We start from the raw sequence: 20,046 nt of genomic DNA on the forward strand, positions 1-20,046 counted from the left end.
TGAGAAGTGTTGAATTTGTGAACTCCATCTGTGAGAGAACACCTGATGACACCCGGGAGGGAGGGAGAGAGAGAGAGAGAGAGAGAGAGAGAGAGAGAGAGAGAGAGAGAGAGAGAGAGAGAGAGAGAGAGAGAGAGAGAGAGAGAGAGAGAGAGAGAGAGAGAGAGAGAGAGAGAGAGAGAGAGAGAGGAGAGAGAGAGAGAGAGAGAGAGAGAGAGGAGAGAGAGAGAGAGAGAGAGAGAAGAGAGAGAGAGAGAGAGAGAGAGAGAGAGAGAGAGGTGAGAGAGAGAGAGAGAGAGAGTAGAGAGGGAGAGAGAAGAGAGAGAGAGAGGAGAGAGAGAGAGAGAGAGAGAGAGAGAGAGAGAGAGAGAGAGAGAGAGAGAGAGACAGAGAGAGAGAGAAGAGAGAGAGAGAGAAGAAGAGAAGGAAGAGAGAAGAAGAGAGAAAAGAGAAGAGAGAGACAGGAGAGAGAGAGAGAGAGAGAGAGGAGAGAGAGAGAGAGAGAGAGAGAGAGAGAGAGAGAGAGAGAGAGACAGAGAGAGAGAGAGAGAGAGAGAGAGAGAGAGAGAGAGGAGAGAGAGAGAGAGAGAGAGAGAGAGACAGAGAGAGAGAGAGAGAGAGAGAGAGAGACAGAGAGAGAGAGAGAGAGAGAGAGAGAGAGAGAGAGAGAGAGAGAGAGAGAGAGAGAGAGAGAGAGAGACAGAGAGACAGAGACAGAGAGAGAGAGACAGAGAGAGACAGAGAGAGAGAGAGAGAGAGAGAGAGAGAGAGAGAGAGAGAGAGGAGGAGAGAGAGAGAGAGAGAGAGCGAGAGAGAGAGAGAGAGAGAGAGAGAGAGAGAGAGAAGGGAGAGAGAGAGAGAGAGAGAGAGAGAGAGAGAGAGAGATAAAAGGCCCTAACATCAGATAGGGTCGAGGTTCATTAGAAGCCTATTAGCCCCCTGTAGCTCAGCAGCAGGGTTCACTAAACACTCCACTGTCCCAGTAACAAAGAATCTGATGAGTTTGCTGCTCCCAAAATGCTGAGGTTTCATACTATAGGATGTTAGGAGATTTTACAAGATTTAGAAACGTAATTAATTTGAGGTCACTTTCTGTTCATATTGTGTGGTTTAAATCATATGACTAATAACACGGTAATTGTCAATGGCTGATGTGAAGATACTCTCTGACCTTCAGTGCTATCACTATAGTCCAGTCCCTTCCTGTTTGCACCATGATAATGACCTACGATTCTCTTTAGTCCCTGTGTTTGTTCAATGTCAACGTCTAGTGCTCCTTAGCCAGCCTGTTAGGGGGCAATGTGATGATGCAGTTCCCTATTGTTCTACTGTGTTCTGTGACGTCCTGTAGAGCGACTGGCCATCCGGACGGCTCTTAGTGTTAATGAGTCGTTACATGAACACTACATCCTGACTGATATTTCCTGTTTGTCTTGGCACGGAACGCCAATGAATGTCAACCTCCTTTCCTTGTTTCCTGAGTCTTTCAGAGGCCTTTTCATGTTTCACCCCACTCTCCTCTTTTGTAACAGGGGCTTTTCCTATTGTTGACGTTGATGAGTTTTCTCAAAGCGTACTGGAGTTGCCGTTTAGTCTCTTTTTCTCTCCACAGTCTCAGGCCCCCGGACAGCGGTAGGTAGACACAAGTGTAACACAACGATCCAAAACCAATAGTGTATGTATCGCTAATGCGGCTGGCTGAGGTTGGCAGCACCATATGTAGCCAGATTCATAGTGAACACATTCATATCCAGAGTTGTATTAGTTTATGGGTTTATGGATCTGGTTTAGGGCAGAGAGCCACTGTGTGTAGAATCAGAGGAAGCTCCCATAAAACCCAGTGATATAGTCCATTGTCTTCTGTCTGTGGTTGGGACTTCCTCATTGCAATCGTAGGATTTTCCATAGGGTGAATGGAGCTCCCTGTAGATTTCCCCCATATTCAGATGAACATCCTTCGCTCAATGGGCTGTTTCCCTGATCTGTCCCATTTACCCTGACTGTGTCCCAAATGGCACACTATTTCCTATAGCCTATAGTGTCCTGGTCAAAAGTAGTGCACAAAATAGGGAATAGGGTTATTTTGGGACACAGAACCACCCTTATGCTCTTCTCTTCTCTGTCTTTGAACATGAACCCCTTGAACGGTGAACTTCTTAGACTCTTCTGATCGCTGTTTGAGGTCTCTGTGCTACATGCTTGTCCCTGCTCAGAGGTGCCCTCCACATATCCCTTACTAAGTCACTCTCTGGTAGAGAAATACAAAGTACCAAGGTCTGAGACAGAATTAGCAAGTGTTGAAAGGTTAAACAAAGTATCTGGACAGCGTGTACCCTCAACACGCCTGTGCATAAAGGACATCTGAAAATGGGACTGACCGTACAGTTTACAGCTCGTCCTTGACATGGCACAAGGTGAAGGGAAACGCTCGATGTGCTTAGTACTTTATCTACATAAATCAGGACTAAGTCTCCTTCATGGCAAGAATATCCAATATCCTCTGGACAAAATAAATGATCAGGATCCTGTTATCAATGTCATGAGCTTCTTACATTATGTCTGATGCTAATGATGGACCTGGAGTAGTTGTTAGGGATTCTGTCTAGACACTGTGACCATGACAGAGGGTTGTAGATGGCAAGAGGTTGATTACACCCCCGACCGGACGTCGCTAGGTCTATTGTGGCGACAACCGCCTTTACGGATCACAACCCAGAGAGCTACACCGTCAACAAACATGGTTTCACTCTGAGCTGGAGGAGCAGGGGCGTTTCTAGGAAGGTTTTAATGGCAGGGCAAAGGGGGGGGGACCAGGAAGCAGTCAGGGGTGGCCATAGGAAATCGGCTAATTGTATCACAAATAGCGTTGAAAATTGGCTAAAACTACGATGCATTGTATTGAATAACTGTTTCAACTGTTAATTTATATATTTCCCTAATCTATTCAAATACAGTGGGGAAAAAAAGTATTTAGTCAGCCACCAATTGTGCAAGTTCTCCCACTTAAAAAGATGAGAGAGGCCTGTAATTTTCATCATAGGTACACGTCAACTATGACAGACAAAATGAGAATTTTCTTTCCAGAAAATCACATTGTAGGATTTTTTATGAATTTATTTGCAAATTATTGTGGAAAATAAGTATTTGGTCAATAACAAAAGTTTCTCAATACTTTGTTATATACCCTTTGTTGGCAATGACACAGGTCAAACGTTTTCTGTAAGTCTTCACAAGGTTTTCACACACTGTTGCTGGTATTTTGGCCCATTCCTCCATGCAGATCTCCTCTAGAGCAGTGATGTTTTGGGGCTGTCGCTGGGCAACACGGACTTTCAACTCCCTCCAAAGATTTTCTATGGGGTTGAGATCTGGAGACTGGCTAGGCCACTCCAGGACCTTGAAATGCTTCTTACGAAGCCACTCCTTCGTTGCCCGGGCGGTGTGTTTGGGATCATTGTCTTGCTGAAAGACCAAGCCATGTTTCATCTTCAATGCCCTTGCTGATGGAAGGAGGTTTTCACTCAAAATCTCACGACACATGGCCCCATTCATTCTTTCCTTTACACGGATCAGTCGTCCTGGTCCCTTTGCAGAAAACAGCCCCAAAGCATGATGTTTCCAGCCCCATGCTTCACAGTAGGTATGGTGTTCTTTGGATGCAATTCAGCATTCTTTGTCCTCCAAACACGACGAGTTGAGTTTTTACCAAAAAGTTCTATTTTGGTTTCATCTGACCATATGACATTCTCCCAATCCTCTTCTGGATCATCCAAATGCACTCTAGCAAACATCAGACGGGCCTGGACATGTACTGGCTTAAGCAGGGGGACACGTCTGGCACTGCAGGATTTGAGTCCCTGGCGGCGTAGTGTGTTACTGATGGTAGGCTTTGTTACTTTGGTCCCAGCTCTCTGCAGGTCATTCACTAGGTCCCCCTGTGTGGTTCTGGGATTTTTGCTCACCGTTCTTGTGATCATTTTGACCCCACAGGGTGAGATCTTGCGTGGAGACCCAGATCGAGGGAGATTATCAGTGGTCTTGTATGTCTTCCATTTCCTAATAATTGCTCCCACAGTTGATTTCTTCAAACCAAGCTGCTTACCTATTGCAGATTCAGTCTTCCCAGCCTGGTGCAGGTCTACAATTTTGTTTCTGGTGTCCTTTGACAGCTCTTTGGTCTTGGCCATAGTGGAGTTTGGAGTGTGACTGTTTGAGGTTGTGGACAGGTGTCTTTTATACTGATAACAAGTTCAAACAGGTGCCATTAATACAGGTAACGAGTGGAGGACAGAGGAGCCTCTTAAAGAAGAAGTTACAGGTCTGTGAGAGCCAGAAATCTTGCTTGTTTGTAGGTGACCAAATACTTATTTTCCACCATAATTTGCAAATAAATTCATAAAAAATCCTACAATGTGATTTTCTGGATTTTTTTTCTCAATTTGTCTGTCATAGTTGACGTGTACCTATGCTGAAAATTACAGGCCTCTCTCATCTTTTTAAGTGGGAGAAATTGCACAATTGGTGGCTGACTAAATACTTTTTTCCCCCACTGTAAATACATTTGAAAATGAACAGGGAAAATACATGTTCAATGGTAACTCACTGGCATTGAATAATGATCAACCATTAAGAGGGGGGGAGGGGGGGGGGGGCGCAGTGCCACCCCTCTGACATCTCCCCTGTGGTGGAAAGGAGAGGAGAGTGTCTCCCTTACATGATCCAGTGGTGCTTCTTGATGGGTATGTTGTTCACAGACTGTCGTTGAATCTCGACCTGCTGAAATGTCAGAGCTTCCTCTAATGTAATGGCTTGAATCAATCTCCCCAGCGTTTAATTATCTGGGAATATTGAACAGAATCAATTGAGCCAAACCTCCAATGAGTCTGACAGCTGAGAGAGTGAATGCATGTAGAACACTGCATGTAGGCCAATGGAAAGTGGGCGTCCCTAATGGTACCCTATTCGCTATATAGTGCACTACATAGGGAATAGGGTGCCATTTGGAATGCACACACAGTGAAAGGGAATAATGAAACAACCTAAGGTGTCAGACTAGCAGGATGGGTTGGAGGCTGCTGGTGTCTGACACACTGTAGAAAAAATAACTCACACACACACAAAATATTACCTAAATATACAATGTGAATTTGACAGTAACTTAATGGCATTCATAAATTCGTAAAAGAAAACTGCAAGGGCACTTTTGTCATAGGAGGGCAAAGGGGCAGGTTCTCAGGTCTATCCAGACACCTATCTGGCACCCCTAGACTAGGCCCCTATCGGGCACCCCTAGACTAGGCTCCTATCTGGCACCCCTAGACCCATATCAATCAATTTTCAATCAATTTTATTTTATATAGCCCTTCTTACATCAGCTAATATCTCGAAGTGCTGTACAGAAACCCAGCCTAAAACCCCAAACAGCTAGTAATGCAGGTGTAGAAGCACGGTGGCTAGGAAAAACTCCCTAGAAAGGCGAAAACCTAGGAAGAAACCTAGAGAGGAACCAGGCTATGAGGGGTGGCCAGTCCTCTTCTGGCTGTGCCGGGTGGAGATTATAACAGAACCATGCCAAGATGTTCAAAAATGTTCATAAGTGACAAGCATGGTCAAATAATAATCAGGAATAAATCTCAGTTGGCTTTTCATAGCCGATCATTAAGAGTTTGAAAACAGCAGGTCTGGGACAGGTAGGGGTTCCATAACCGCAGGCAGAACAGTTTAAACTGGAATAGCAGCAAGGCCAGGCGGACTGGGGACAGCAAGGAGTCACCACGGCCGGTAGTCCCGACGTATGGTCCATATCTGGCACCCCTAGACTAGGCCCCTATCAGGCACCCCTAGACTAGGCCCTTATCAGGCACTCCTAGACCCCTATCAGGCACCCCTAGACCCCTATATGGCACCCCTAGACTAGGCCCCTATCTGGCACCCCTAGACTAGGCCCCTATCAGGCACCCCTAGACCCATATCTGGCACCCCTAGACTAGACCCCTATTAGGAACCCCTAGACTAGGCCCCCTATCTGGCACCCCTAGACTAGGCCCCTATCAGGCACCCCTAGACTAGACCCCTATCAGGCACCCCTAGACTAGGCCCCTATCAGGCACCCCTAGGCCCCTATCTGGCACCCCTAGACTAGACCCCTATCAGGCACCCCTAGACTAGGCCCCTATCAGGCACCCCTAGGCCCCTATCTGGCACCCCTAGACCCCTATCTGGCACCCCTAGACTAGACCCCTATCAGGCACCCCTAGACCCCTATCAGGCACCTCTAGACCCCTATCTGGCACCCCTAGACTAGACACATATCTGGCACCCCTAGACCCCTATCTGGCACCCCTAGACTAGACCCCTATCAGGCACCCCTAGACCCCTATCTGGCACCCCTAGACCCCTAGACTAGACATGCTAAAGCTCACTACTGATTTATAAAATGCAGAATCAATATTGTTTTGTCTGAGGTATCACAGGGACCTTTACAGGGACCAGTGGAGGAGATTTCAAACAGGCTCTGAGGCAAGTGGATGTTACTATAATCATTTCTTCAAACATTCTACACATTAACCAGTGCAATCAATTTAAGACATTTAAACTTTCCATAATGAGCTTCTGTCAATCATTGAACTTTGTGATATGGTTTGGCCTTTGGTTAGGAAGGACAAGGAACTTGCAACATGAGGTTTAAGAAAGAGGAATGTCAAAGGTGGGACATCAAGTAATGGGGCCATTGACATTCCCCCTCCCCATAGAGTGCTCCCTGCAAATGGCAGAGGCAGCAGGGTATGGACAAGGACCAACCAGGCACAGGAGGTTGGTGGCACCTTAATTGGGGAGGATGGGCTCGTGGTAATGACTGGAGCGGAATAGGTGGTATGGTATCAAATACATCAAACACATGGCTTCCATGTGTTTGATGCCATTCCATTTGCTCCGTTCCAGACATTATTATGAGCAGTCCTCCCCTCAGCAGCCTCCACTGCAACCAGTGCCTTATATTTAGAGAGTTAGGCCAACTTTTCTAATTTTAAATATTGTTCTAATTCTAGACATTCAGTTACATAGCATTGTTTAAATATTCCCCATGTAATGTTAATGGGGAGCTAACATGGCTGCCATAGAATGTTGAAGTGTCCAGTAAATGCATCATAATGCTCATTATAGACCAGGGATGGGCAACTGGCGGGCGGAGATGCCTGGTCTATAATGAGCATTATGACACATTTACATGACACTAGCATGAGAGTTAGAATAGTAGAATTCACAAGGTGCAATTTCAAAATGTTGTTGTGCATCTGCAGTTTTTCTCTTGTTATGTCAGTCACTGACAGTCACTCAATTAGTTAGTCTAGCCAGCTATCTAAACTTGTAGTAATCATGGTTGAATTACCGACCTGGAGTTAGAAACTGTTTTGTTAGTCAGTCTCACTCAGATATCATATTAAAAACTGCAAACATTTCACTCCACCCTATGGCAAAATGGGTAGAATTGCAGGAAATTAGCTGTAAAACTGCCATTTTTTCTCTCTGCCCCATGGCAAAATTAGTTGAATTGCATGAAATTTGTTGTAAAATGGCAAAATCTTCTCTACGCCCCATGGCAAAATATGTAGAATTTCAGCAAACTTGCTTTAAAACTGCAAAATGTTATCTACGTCCCATGGCAAAATTTGTAGAATTGCAGGAAATTAACTGTGAAACCTTTTCTGTCCACTGTCAAGAGGTGGGGCACTCCTGTTATAAATTGTATAGTGTATTGGAGGTTTAAAAAGGCTTCTGAAGTTTGTCATTTCCACTTTATTTATTTGTTTATGTACTTTGTAATGTACTGTATCAACCCCTACAAAAATGTCCAATAGTTATAATCCACATAATAATTCACATTTCCTATTGCTGCAGGATTATTTTCATGCTGTAGCAAACTGGCTCAAATTAAGATCATACATCTGTATCCAGGAAGTTTGCAAATGGGTTTAACAATACATGAAAGATGACATCATAATAGGACGTTTAAAGTGACATGTATTGCTTGATACACAGGGCCATAATAGTATATTCAAGACAACTCATTGACATTAAGGTTTTTTTGGGGTGGGGAAAAGGCTGTTCTGTAGCCTGGCCACATCTAATCTTGCAGAACCAGATGCGTGCAACTTCAACTACCAACTATAAGCTTTAGCTGTACAGTCTGAAATGCCAGATTAGGTTCCATCCATCCGCTATAGCCTACATGTATGGCATGACAATGATGATGTTGAAATGAGTTGGATGAAGTACATACAGATCTGGGACCAGGCCGGCTGGCAGTTTTGCCCCAAGCTATATCGTCTTCAAAGCAATGCATGCTGGTCAGAGCATTGCATCATGGTCCCTTGGAGGGTGTGTGAGACCAGAGCTGACAGAAGACTTAACAATTATGAAATACACACGAGAATGGGATTTAATTATGCACCATTTTCAGTCTTCTCTCTCCTCCATCACTCTGTCACACTTTTCTCTCCTTTTTCAATCAACACTCCACCTTGTGAATCCCGGGACAGACTGATCACATTGCCTCCTAATGTGAAAATGAAAATGACCTCCTCATGTAATATTGACTGTAACCACCATCTGTTCATCGGGTAATAGGCTCAGCTTGGAGACAGAGATCACAGTTGGAAACTGCAAATTATGAAAAATGGCGTCTGTAAATGACATGAAGAGGGCACACATGAATAGGGCCAGGCTCTTCTCCTAACCACAGGAGTTTTTCCTGGTCACATTACAGGTTAGGACTCATCTGGCCCTACACATGACATATCAGATTACATTATTCTTAATAAGTAGCTGATGTAAACATTTGTTTAATTTATTATTTATTTGCATTAGTGCCTGTTTGTATGAACGTTGATAAACTGCTACCCTTTAGATAAGATGAATGAACTGACAGGGTAGTGAGCAAGACAACCTGCTGGCTATGCATTAAAGGGATATTTCATGCTAGCTGTTCCCATAGACTTCCAGTTTTTGCACTAACGCTAGTTAGCAATTGCGCTAACGCTAGTCGAAGTATCAGTGCTTTGACTTAACCAACCAATGATGTATATAAACTCTTGATTGCTGATGCTATGTATTGGCCAGTGAGAGGCATTGAAGCCACCGGTCAGCCATATTGACACTCCCCAGAAGAAGATGGCCTCCATAGGAATGAATGAAATTCTGTAGTATTTCAATTAAATTACATGTATTTAAGTCTTTTTTTGTTGTAGTGGGGACAGTAACATTAGAACTTTCTAAAACTATATTTGTAGGATTGTTTTTAAATATATTGTTTCATTTCTTATTTTTATGTTTAGCTCACATAATATAATTGAAAAGTATGATTAAGGTGTCTGTAATAGAATAAACGTGGCAAAAACAAATGTAGACATTAATAAATGCATTTCTATAGCTTCCAAAATATTTTTTACACTGATGAGGGAGTGCCAAGATGGAGGCACAATGGCTTCAAAACAGCGCCCCCTGTGAGTCATCTAGTGTATGGATAAATCATTGAAACCAACATTAATTTGTCTTCTCCCTGTCATCACTTGTGGCTCAAAACCTAAATGTTGATTGATCTGGAGCAACGCATTGTTATCAGAAGCCAAAAAAGTTACAGTCTCCGTTTCTCAAATCAGGCTCCGATCACAACAAGCAGGTGACATACAGCTCAACACCAATGGCCTAGTTTTTAATCTTGTATGAGCGGTCACAGAGCAGTAAACAACATTATCCTCCAGTGTTTACTTGGGTTTAAAATGGTTGCGTTGCCTTCGATGATTGACTTCATAAATATTTCACAATACACACCACACTAAAACAAACACTAGAAGCCAGCGGCGTGTGGTTCAGGTGCATCCACCAATTAGGAGCCTCTCCTCTCAAGAGAGGACACAGCTGACATTGGCGAGAGCCATCCGTGAAGCTGAACCATTGTGTGTGTGTGTGTGTGTGTGTGTAACGTACTGTTCATTTCTTCTTGTCAAATTGCACTGCTGAGTGTTTGCATGATTACCATGCCCCCTTGGATTCTGGGTGATCAGAGGTAGTGGCCACCGGCTCCAATCAGCATGGTACCCTACTGATAACAACGCTATAAAGAGGAATTCATGAAAACCAGTGGCCTGAAAATATTGGGTGCGCTGGATAAATTAACTTGACTAAATCTAGCATCAAAGTCTTTCAAATTAATCCTTCACATTCCTGAAGGCCTGTTTATGGAGGTCTGTTTGTGGAGGCTTGTTTATGGAAGCCTGTTTATGGAGGTCTGTTTGTGGAGGCTTGTTTATGGAAGACTGTTTGTGGAAGACTGTTTATGGAAGCCTGTTTGTGGAGGTCTATTTGCTGAGCCATGTTTGTGGAAAATGCAGCAATGACTATCACCTACAGTATCATTTCTTTATTGCATAGTAATAAGTGATAATAAATCTCTCTGCCTCCCCATCTGTCCCAGGCACAGTAGAATCGTCTCCTGTGGTGTGTTTGTTAAGATAATACAGGGGGATTGAATGATTTAGGATAACATCTAACCTAGTACAGTAGCGTGACTGCTTTACCAACAATGTAATTTGGGCCTCTCAGTATTACTATAGTCTGAGCCTTGGGTGGACATGGTTGGGCCCAACCCAATGATCCTGGCTTGTGAATAGGAATTACTTTGACTTTGGCTTTATTACTGCCGACCTTGAGTTGAGTGGTATTTAAAGGCCAATGCTGCTGGGTAAGTTAGCATAACTGACTTGACATTTCGACCAGCCCTTTTACAATTCACTGCTGCCAGACACACTCCACTACTTAGACATCCAGGTGATAATGGCTGTGGGGAATCACACACACACACATACTGTACACAAACACTCATGCACATGCACACACACCCTCCAACCTATACATATCATAGACTGGACTTTAGCTATCCTATTTAACTGAATTTTCACTGATCTTTGCATGCTTTTACCAATGCTTAACCTTAATTGATTGCTGATTGACCTTCATGGATTGCATGTGTGTGCTGTGATTTGGAGATTTGCTTAAATTAGGAAGTTTAATCAACCTGGGCCACGTGAGGTGACGTGAACCGGCAAAAGCCGTGAGGGAGGGAGCGCGCCTCTCAAATCGAACAGTAATCTGCGCCGCTCGGTCATGTTGTTAACAAGGCGGCATGATGCGTCGTTCAGAAACATACAACATAGATTTTCCATAGAATATATGTTTGAAATTTCAAACTAGTTTTCATCTGAATGCAGATAAAGCGTTTTTATTAAAAGCAATCACTTTTGCGTGTAAAAACACAGAATCCTACTCATTACTCCACGTGCTTAACCTACTTCACTTTGTTTTGAGCTGACTTCGCCGTCAGCCAAAATGGGGCACCTGGCTTATCCTCGGGAGGTAGCCCAGTTCCACAACGAACGCAATCAAACCGGTTCACCCGGGGAATTAATAGAACCTCCTCATTGTATAAACTGTTTTAACCACCCTCCTCCTGTCATTGGAGAATTCCCTCTCCCTCTAATTGCAGTTCACGCCCTCTGCCTCTTTATAACCTGTGGTCGAGGTCGAGCACCTCTATTGGGGCAGAGCGGGGAGCAGGAGCGGGTCCGTGGCACTGGAGTCCAAGAAACAAGCTGTCGGTCCAAACTGCAAAGATCTGAGCTGCAGAGCTCTGGTTGGACCTAGCTCGTAGTGTTGCGTCCGTCCTAAACATAGTTCGCCCTTCTTTCAGGGTTGTCGTCTGTTGTCTCTGTGCCTAGGTATTTATTGTCTTGAGTAGGTAGTGCGCAAGCCACCATCAGGATATGTATTGATTGACTGTTATTGTTACTGAAAAAGCAGAAAGGTCAAATGTAATTTTTGATTAAGTGTTGTCTGGTCCATTGCATTGATCATGACCCAACTCAAAGGTGACCTGTCACAAACATGTGTTTCTTATGGACTGGTTGAGTTGTTCCCCCTCATTAAACAGGAACTGGCATAGTCTGGTAGTTGTGCCATTTAAGGTAACCCTAGAATGCAGGTGTTATACACATACACCGTCAAACCCCCTCACACCTTCAAGCCCCATCAAAAAATACATGCATGACAAAGCAAAGCCCTATTTGCATGGGACTTATATTACTATAGAACATCGGTTATGTAATTATTACTCCAGTATGTCTTTTTTTCCAGAGTAAAAAATAAATTCCAAACTGCCCCCTGTAATTCTTGGTTTTCAGTTCAGATAAAGTCTAAATAAGAACCATGAACTGTATGCAGACAATAAACTGACATATTTGGCAAATTATCAAGTACTGCACAGGATACGTATTATCAGAGGAACTTGGTGTTTCCCAAAAAACAAAATTATTCTGGCTGGAATTATTACTTCCACCATGTGAAAATAACTAACATGGCAAATTCGCAAGGGACTAAAATTACAGATGTGGTGTTTTGTGCTCGTGCACATAATTACATTACCTGACCTCCCCCAGCTAAACGAATCCCATCCAAATAGGGCTTTAGAGAGTGGATAAGATTTATCCTAAAATAGCTCCATTATTGAAAGGTCCCCAGTTAGTAAATAGTCCATACAGGCCCACAGTGGAGGTGTCATAATACCCATAAAATCTAGCAGTCAGAGAGGGAAATGGTTCCATTTGTTTTTCCACTATACATGTTCCCATAGGGGATTTTAGAAACACTTAAAATAAGGGCTGTGTTTCGTGTAGGCTTACCCTTGCGTGACGTTTTGATAACAATGTAAATTTCTCTTGGACAAGGTGACTTTTATCAATATATTCAGCTCTATTTACTTTCAGATTCGAAAAATGCTATTTAGCATCAAAGTAGACATTATGCAAGACTACAAATCCCTGCAAGCTCCTGCACGTCATCTCTAGCTGGCAGCTTCGCTAACAGGTACATTTAAAAAATGTTAGCCAATTTATTCATTACTACATTTAGCTAACATTAGATAGTTAATCGAGAGATTCTTACCTTCGCCTTGATTCGTCAATCTCGTCCAGATCATCATGGCATTTGTAGTTCTTTATGATAGCTACATTAGCAGATAATTAGCATTTCATTTGTTGGGGGTTAATACTGGCGAATATATTGATAAAAGTCACCTTGTCAGAGAGAGATTTACACGGTTATCAAAACATCACGCCAGGGTAAGCCTACACGAAACGCAGCCCTTATTTTAAAATACCCTATGGGAAAAATGACTGGTGGAAAATGATTGGAACCATTTCCCTGTTTGACTGCTAGGCTTTATGGGTATTATGACTCTTGGGGACAGGGTGTGAGTCTCTGTCTCTCTCTGCAGTGTGGAGGAGCAGAGCAGAGCAAAACAGTGGCAGCTGGTCCAGTGGGGAGAGAGAGAGAGAGAGACTGTGCTGTGTAGCTGACAGCTGCCACTGTCTGACATCTATTAACGTAATCTGAGGCCACTGCTACAGCTACAGGAGGAAGGTACACTGACACACACCACGGAGGGGCTCTCTCTGCATCCTGATAAGATCTGTAGAAGCGTCTCTCACTCACTCACCTTGTTCTGTTATATAACCACTTCAAATCAGCTTACATATGGTTTTAAAGGGCTGGTCCCCTAAATGATAAAATTACAGATTTTATAAACTACCTTGAAAGGTTGCAGTATACAGTCACAAATCAACTGCCATGGTGCTATACAACTGGATTTGAAGTTAATTTGACAACATCCCTTTAAAGTTTCCCTGTGTAGGATCTATTCTGAAATAGATTGAATAATATGACAAACTTCAAGGATCTAATCTCCCAATTAGACAGTATGGCCAGCTGATTATTGGTCTGTAGCTAATATGCACACACTATGGCTATTGAAAAGGATCAAAATAAATCTTGTTTTGTGCATTCAGGGCACAATACACTCCTTTATTGTCCGGTCATGACGGTGGTGACCTGAGGTCATTTACTGTGGTAGAGCAGGGGAATGATTGTTAATGGAGCATAAATGTCCACGGCTGCCTGAGAGCCAGTAATTAATGGAACACACAAACAAACACACTCTCACATGTGCAAACAAGGCCACACACACATACCCACATGAAAAAAGACTACAGTTTACTATAGAATACTACAGTACTTAATATAGAATTCTATAGTAAAATGTAGTATACTGTAGAATACTATACTACACACTGTAGTATCTCTCGATCGTGTATAGTACTTACTATAAAATGTTGTAGTATACTGTAGAATATTATAGTAAACACTACATTGTTATCCGCAAAAAAAAAAAAACACTGTAGTAGATATTACAGTAATGTCCTCAAAAACACTACAATCCGCAAAAACGCTACACTTTTTAAACTATAGTAAATACTACAGTATTTAATTTGCATATACCCTGCCCATTCCCCTCCCGCATATTGCAATATGTGCCAGCCATAAGTGAGGAACCTACATGATAAGTATAGACCATATATTGTGTTCCCTACAGGTTATAGAAAAAAGCATAAGCTCTGAACTATCTGTTCAGACACCTGTCCTACCTACGGGTTATGGAAAATTAGCTATTTTAGTATATCTTCAGTTGATTTCCTGACGGAGAAAGCCTCCACTTCTATGTCAAAGATAATCAAACTAAAACACTTTAGTGAATACTACAGTAATGTCTGCAAAAACACTTCAGTAAATACTATTGTATTTATACCATAGTTTACTTTAGTATTTATTCATGTGGGTACACACACACACACGCACACAAACATGTTTATGTGCAAACACACATGCACGTACGCACAGACATGCACACACACACACAAACATGTTTATGTGCACACACACACACATGTACACCCCCCCCCCCACCCCCCCACCACCCCACTCCACACACACACACACACACACACACACACACACACACACACACACACACAGACTGGTCCAGCAGTATACTCAAGCATATCAATACATCCAATTGAGGCATTGCTTTATTACGTTGCCTTTGGCACAGAAGGGAGGTTTTGCCCTTGAGCCCCCTTCAGAAGGGTGTCAGGGGTGTTGGCAGCCAGCCTAGGGAGAGCTAGCTCGGTTGTATGTGCTCTTGGCACTGGTGTGTAACTAGAGCTTATTATCCCTGGGAGAGGAACAGCAAAGCTACCAGGGAGTGGTCCTCAGCACGTACATGTACACAACAACAGCGGAGGGAGGACATCCATCAAGTTTAAAAGCAGAGTGGATATCTGACAGATTAAACCAGATTGGATTCAATACAGTAGGCCTACTGGTGTCCAGTTTGATGACATTTAAATAGAACGGTTTATTCAGTGATAAAGTTATGGAGGATATGCGATTTAAATGGCATAGGCTTGTGGTGGTCCATTGGAAGTGTTATTATTGTTTTTTCTAACCTCTAGATTTGAACTTCCCCTCTATCTCTCTCTCTTATTGGCATCCTACTGTTTCTCAAAGCCATAGGGTGGCTGCCCAGCAGTCATAATATAAACATATGCTTCCTATAGTAGGAATACTGGATAGTGTTTGTCTAGGTAAAGCATTATAATAATATAATATGCCATTTAGCAGACGCTTTTATCCAAAGCGACTTACAGTCATGCGTGCATACATTTTTTTTTTTTGTGTATGGGTGGTCCCGGGGATCGAACCCACTACCTTGGCGTTACAAGCGCCGTGCTCTACCAGCTGAGCTACAGAGGACCTGAGCTGAATTGTCCTTTTGACTCACACTTGCAAGTACAGTTACATTCACAGATAGAGGATTATGGCTACTGCCAGTGTATACATTGGGTCATGTGTAACATTGAATAACATTGAGCTTTGTGTGCAGTGCTTTACACTGACTTCACACTGCACAACAGCTAGTGACCTATTAGTAAAACAGCACAATCCCATTGACAATTTAGGCAACATATGATTCAATTATTATATGTATGTATATACACTGCTCAAAAAAATAAAGGGAACACTTAAACAACACATCCTAGATCTGAATGAATGAAATAATCTTTTTTCTTTACATAGTTGAATGTGCTGACAACAAAATCACACAAAAATTATCAATGGAAATCAAATTTATCAACCCATGGAGGTCTGGATTTGGAGTCACCCTCAAAATTAAAGTGGAAAACCACACTACAGGCTGATCCAACTTTGATGTAATGTCCTTAAAACAAGTCAAAATGAGGCTCAGTAGTGTGTGTGGTCTCCACGTGCCTGCATGACCTCCCTACAACGCCTGGGCATGCTCCTGATGAGGTGGCGGATGGTCTCCTGAGGGATCTCCTCCCAGACCTGGACTAAAGCATCCGCCAACTCCTGGACAGTCTGTGGTGCAACGTGGTGTTGGTGGATGGAGCGAGACATGATGTCCCAGATGTGCTCAATTGGATTCAGGTCTGGGGAACGGGCGGGCCAGTCCATAGCATCAATGCCTTCCTCTTGCAGGAACTGCTGACACACTCCAGCCACATGAGGTCAAGCATTGTCTTGCATTAGGAGGAACCCAGGGCCAACCGCACCAGCATATGGTCTCACAAGGGGTCTGAGGATCTCATCTTGGTACCTAATGGCAGTCAGGCTACCTCTGGCGAGCACATGGAGGGCTGTGCGGCCCCCCAAAGAAATGCCACCCCACACCATGACTGACCCACCGCCAAACCGGTCATGCTGGAGGATGTTGCAGGCAGCAGAACGTTCTCCACGGCGTCTCCAGACTCTGTCACGTCTGTCACATGTGCTCAGTGTGAACCTGCTTTCATCTGTGAAGAGCACAGGGCGCCAGTGGCGAATTCGCCAATCTTGGTGTTCTCTGGCAAATGCCAAATGTCCTGCACGGTGTTGGGCTGTAAGCACAACCCCCACCTGTGGACGTCGGGCCCTCATACCACCCTCATGGAGTCTGTTTCTGACCGTTTGAGCAGACACATGCACATTTGTGGCCTGCTGGAGGTCATTTTGCAGGGCTCTGGCAGTGCTCCTCCTGCTCCTCTTTGCACAAAGGCGGAGGTAGCGGTCCTGCTGCTGGGTTGTTGCCCTCCTACGGCCTCCTCCACGTCTCCTGATGTACTGGCCCGTCTCCTAGTAGCGCCTTCATGCTCTGGACACTACGCTGACAGACACAGCAAACCTTCTTGCCACACCTCGCATTGATGTGCCATCCTGGATAAGCTGCACTACCTGAGCCGCTTGTGTGGGTTGTAGACTCCGTCTCATGCTACCACTAGAGTGAAAGCACCGCCAGCATTCAAAAGTGACCAAAACATCAGCCAGGAAGCATAGGAACTGAGAAGTGGTCTGTGGTCACCACCTGCAGAACCACTTCTTTATTGGGGGTGTCTTGCTAATTGCCTATAATTTCCACCTGTTGTCTATTCCATTTGCACAACAGCATGTGCAATTTATTGTCAATCAGTGTTGCTTCCTAAGAGGACAGTTTGATTTCACAGAAGTGTGATTGACTTGGAGTTACATTGTGTTGTTTAAGTGTTCCCTTTATTTTTTTGAGCAGTGTATTTTTGAATGGGTCACATCCCAGCTAGCACATAACGTTCTGAGAACCATATGTTTCTTAGAGCTTGGTGAGAGTGTGGTTGTCCTATGGTTCTTTTGCATACAACCTTCCCACAACTTTCTGGGAATGGTGCAGGATAGTTGCTTGGCTTTGGAACATCCTCAGCACATTTAAGGAACTTGACAAAAAAAAGTTTTTTTCTTGGTATATCATTACTTTAACAGAATGTTTCCTAAAAGGTCAAACATGGTTACAATTTTGGTAATGTTCTAGGAACGTTTTCCAATTGGTTTGACATTGGGAATGTTCTCAAATATTGTTCAGAGAAGGTTAAGAAACAATGGTCTTCTGTGGGAATTCAGTACTTCAGTAAAATGTTTCCTACAGGTTTCCTCGTGGTTCTATATAAAGTAATGTTGTTAGTATGTTCAGAGAACGTTAAGAAACAATGTTCTTCTGTGGGAATTTCAGAAAACTTTTGTAACATTCTGAGAATGTTCTAACTAAGAATGTTATTTAAAAACATATTAATTCCGTTCTCAGAACATTAAGGAAACTTTCCATAAAAAACACAAGAAAACGTTAGTAAGGTTCAAAGAACGTTCTAAGAATGTTTTTTTTTTTTTTAACACATACATTCCGTTCTCAGCAACAACAAAACTCTCTCTATCCTCTATCTTGTTAAGTGTGTTCAGGTTTGTTGGCCGCGCACAGTAATTGGCCTCACCTGAGTGCTTGTTTCCTTTGAAATGGGGTCTGTTTGAATAGACTAAAATGAACAGCTTTATATGAGTGAAAAAACATGGCATGCTAGCTGTATCCTGGTGGTGCAGTGGACTAATTCCATGGATAGAGAACAGAAGATCATAGGTTACAAACTCACTAATGCTCTGTCACAATACAAAATAAATGTGTTTGCATTATTAATGCCTAAGCAAATGAATTTCCATTACATTTTAGTCATTTAGCAGACGCTCTTATCCAGAGCGACTTACAGTTAGTGAGTGCATACATTTTTCATACTGAATTTCCATGTGTCCTATCTGTGCTTGGAGTTCAAATCAGTTAACCTAGCAGTGTTATTAAAAGTCTTAGTCAAACATTCAGTGGAATGTTATTCAAAAACCTGCAAATAACAATTTCATTGAAAACATTCACAACATTTAGAGAACAACGTTAATAAAACTTCCCAGGAAAACGTTCAGGGAACTATAGTAAAACTTTCTCAAAATCTTCCTGCAAACTAAAATTGAACGTCCCCAGAACAGGCGAAATGTTCACCTCCGTTCTCAGAACTTTAAAAAAACGTTCAGTTTTACTGGTCAGGAAATGTATGGTTTTGTTCCCAGAACCAATGGGAATTGGAACAGCCTGGTCTCAGAGCAAAACATATTATATCTGACTAAAATCCGTGCCACTCCATTTAGTATGATATGTTACTTTACGTTAGGTTACATTACATTGGTCTACGTAAATCAAATAAGGATGATATGTTACGTTTGGTATGACAGTAGGTTACTTAAGGCAAAAAGGAAAGGAGCATGGTTAACGTGAACATCTAGCAACACAAAGGTTGTGTGTTCGAATCTCATCACGGACAGGTTTAGCATTTTAGCTAATTAGCAACTTTGCAACTACTTACTACTTTTTAGCTATTTTGCAACTACTTAGCATGTTATCTAACCCTTTCCCTAACCCTAACCTTAACCATTTACCCTAACTCCTAACCCTAACCAGCTGGCTGGAGTGTTTAAGGACATATTCAATCTCTCCCTATCCCAGTCTGTTGTCCCGACTTGCTTCAAGATGTCCACCATTGTTCCTGTACCCAAGAAAGTGAAGGTAACTGAACTAAATGAATATCGCCCCGTGGCACTCACTTCTGTCATCATGACGTGCTTTGAGAGGCTAGTTAAGGATCATATCACCTCCACCTTACCCAACACCCTTGACCCACTACAATTTGCATGCCGCCCCAACAGATCCACAGATGATGCAATTGCCATCGCACTGCACACTGCCTTATCCCATCTGGACAAGAGGAATACCTATGTAAGAATGCTGTTCATCAACTACAGCTCAGCCTTCAACACCATAGTGCCCTTCAAGCTCATCACTAAACTCTGTGACCTGGGTCTGAACCCTGTCCTGTGCAACTAGGCCCTGGACTTCCTGATGGGTCGTCCCCAGGTGGTGAAGGTAGGCAACAACACCTCCGCTACGCTGATCCTCAACATGGGGGCCCCACAAGGGTGTGTGCTCAGCCCCCTCCTGTACTCCCTGTTGACTGCGTGGTCAAGCACGTCTCCAACTCAATCATCAAGTTTGTAGGCAACACAACAGTGCTGGGCCTGATTACCAACAACAACGAGACAGCCTACAGGGAGGAGGTGAGGGCCCTGGCAGAGTGGTGCCAGGAAAATAACCTCTCCCTCAATGTCAACAATACAAAGGAGCTGATCGTGGACTTCAGGAGACAGCAGAGGGAGCACGCCCCCATCCACATCAACAGGGCCACAGTGGAGAGGGTG

This window comes from Coregonus lavaretus, assembly GCF_964263955.1.
Source record: "Coregonus lavaretus genome assembly, contig: HAP1_SCAFFOLD_4412, whole genome shotgun sequence".
NCBI classification, from domain to species: Eukaryota; Metazoa; Chordata; class Actinopteri; order Salmoniformes; family Salmonidae; genus Coregonus; species Coregonus lavaretus.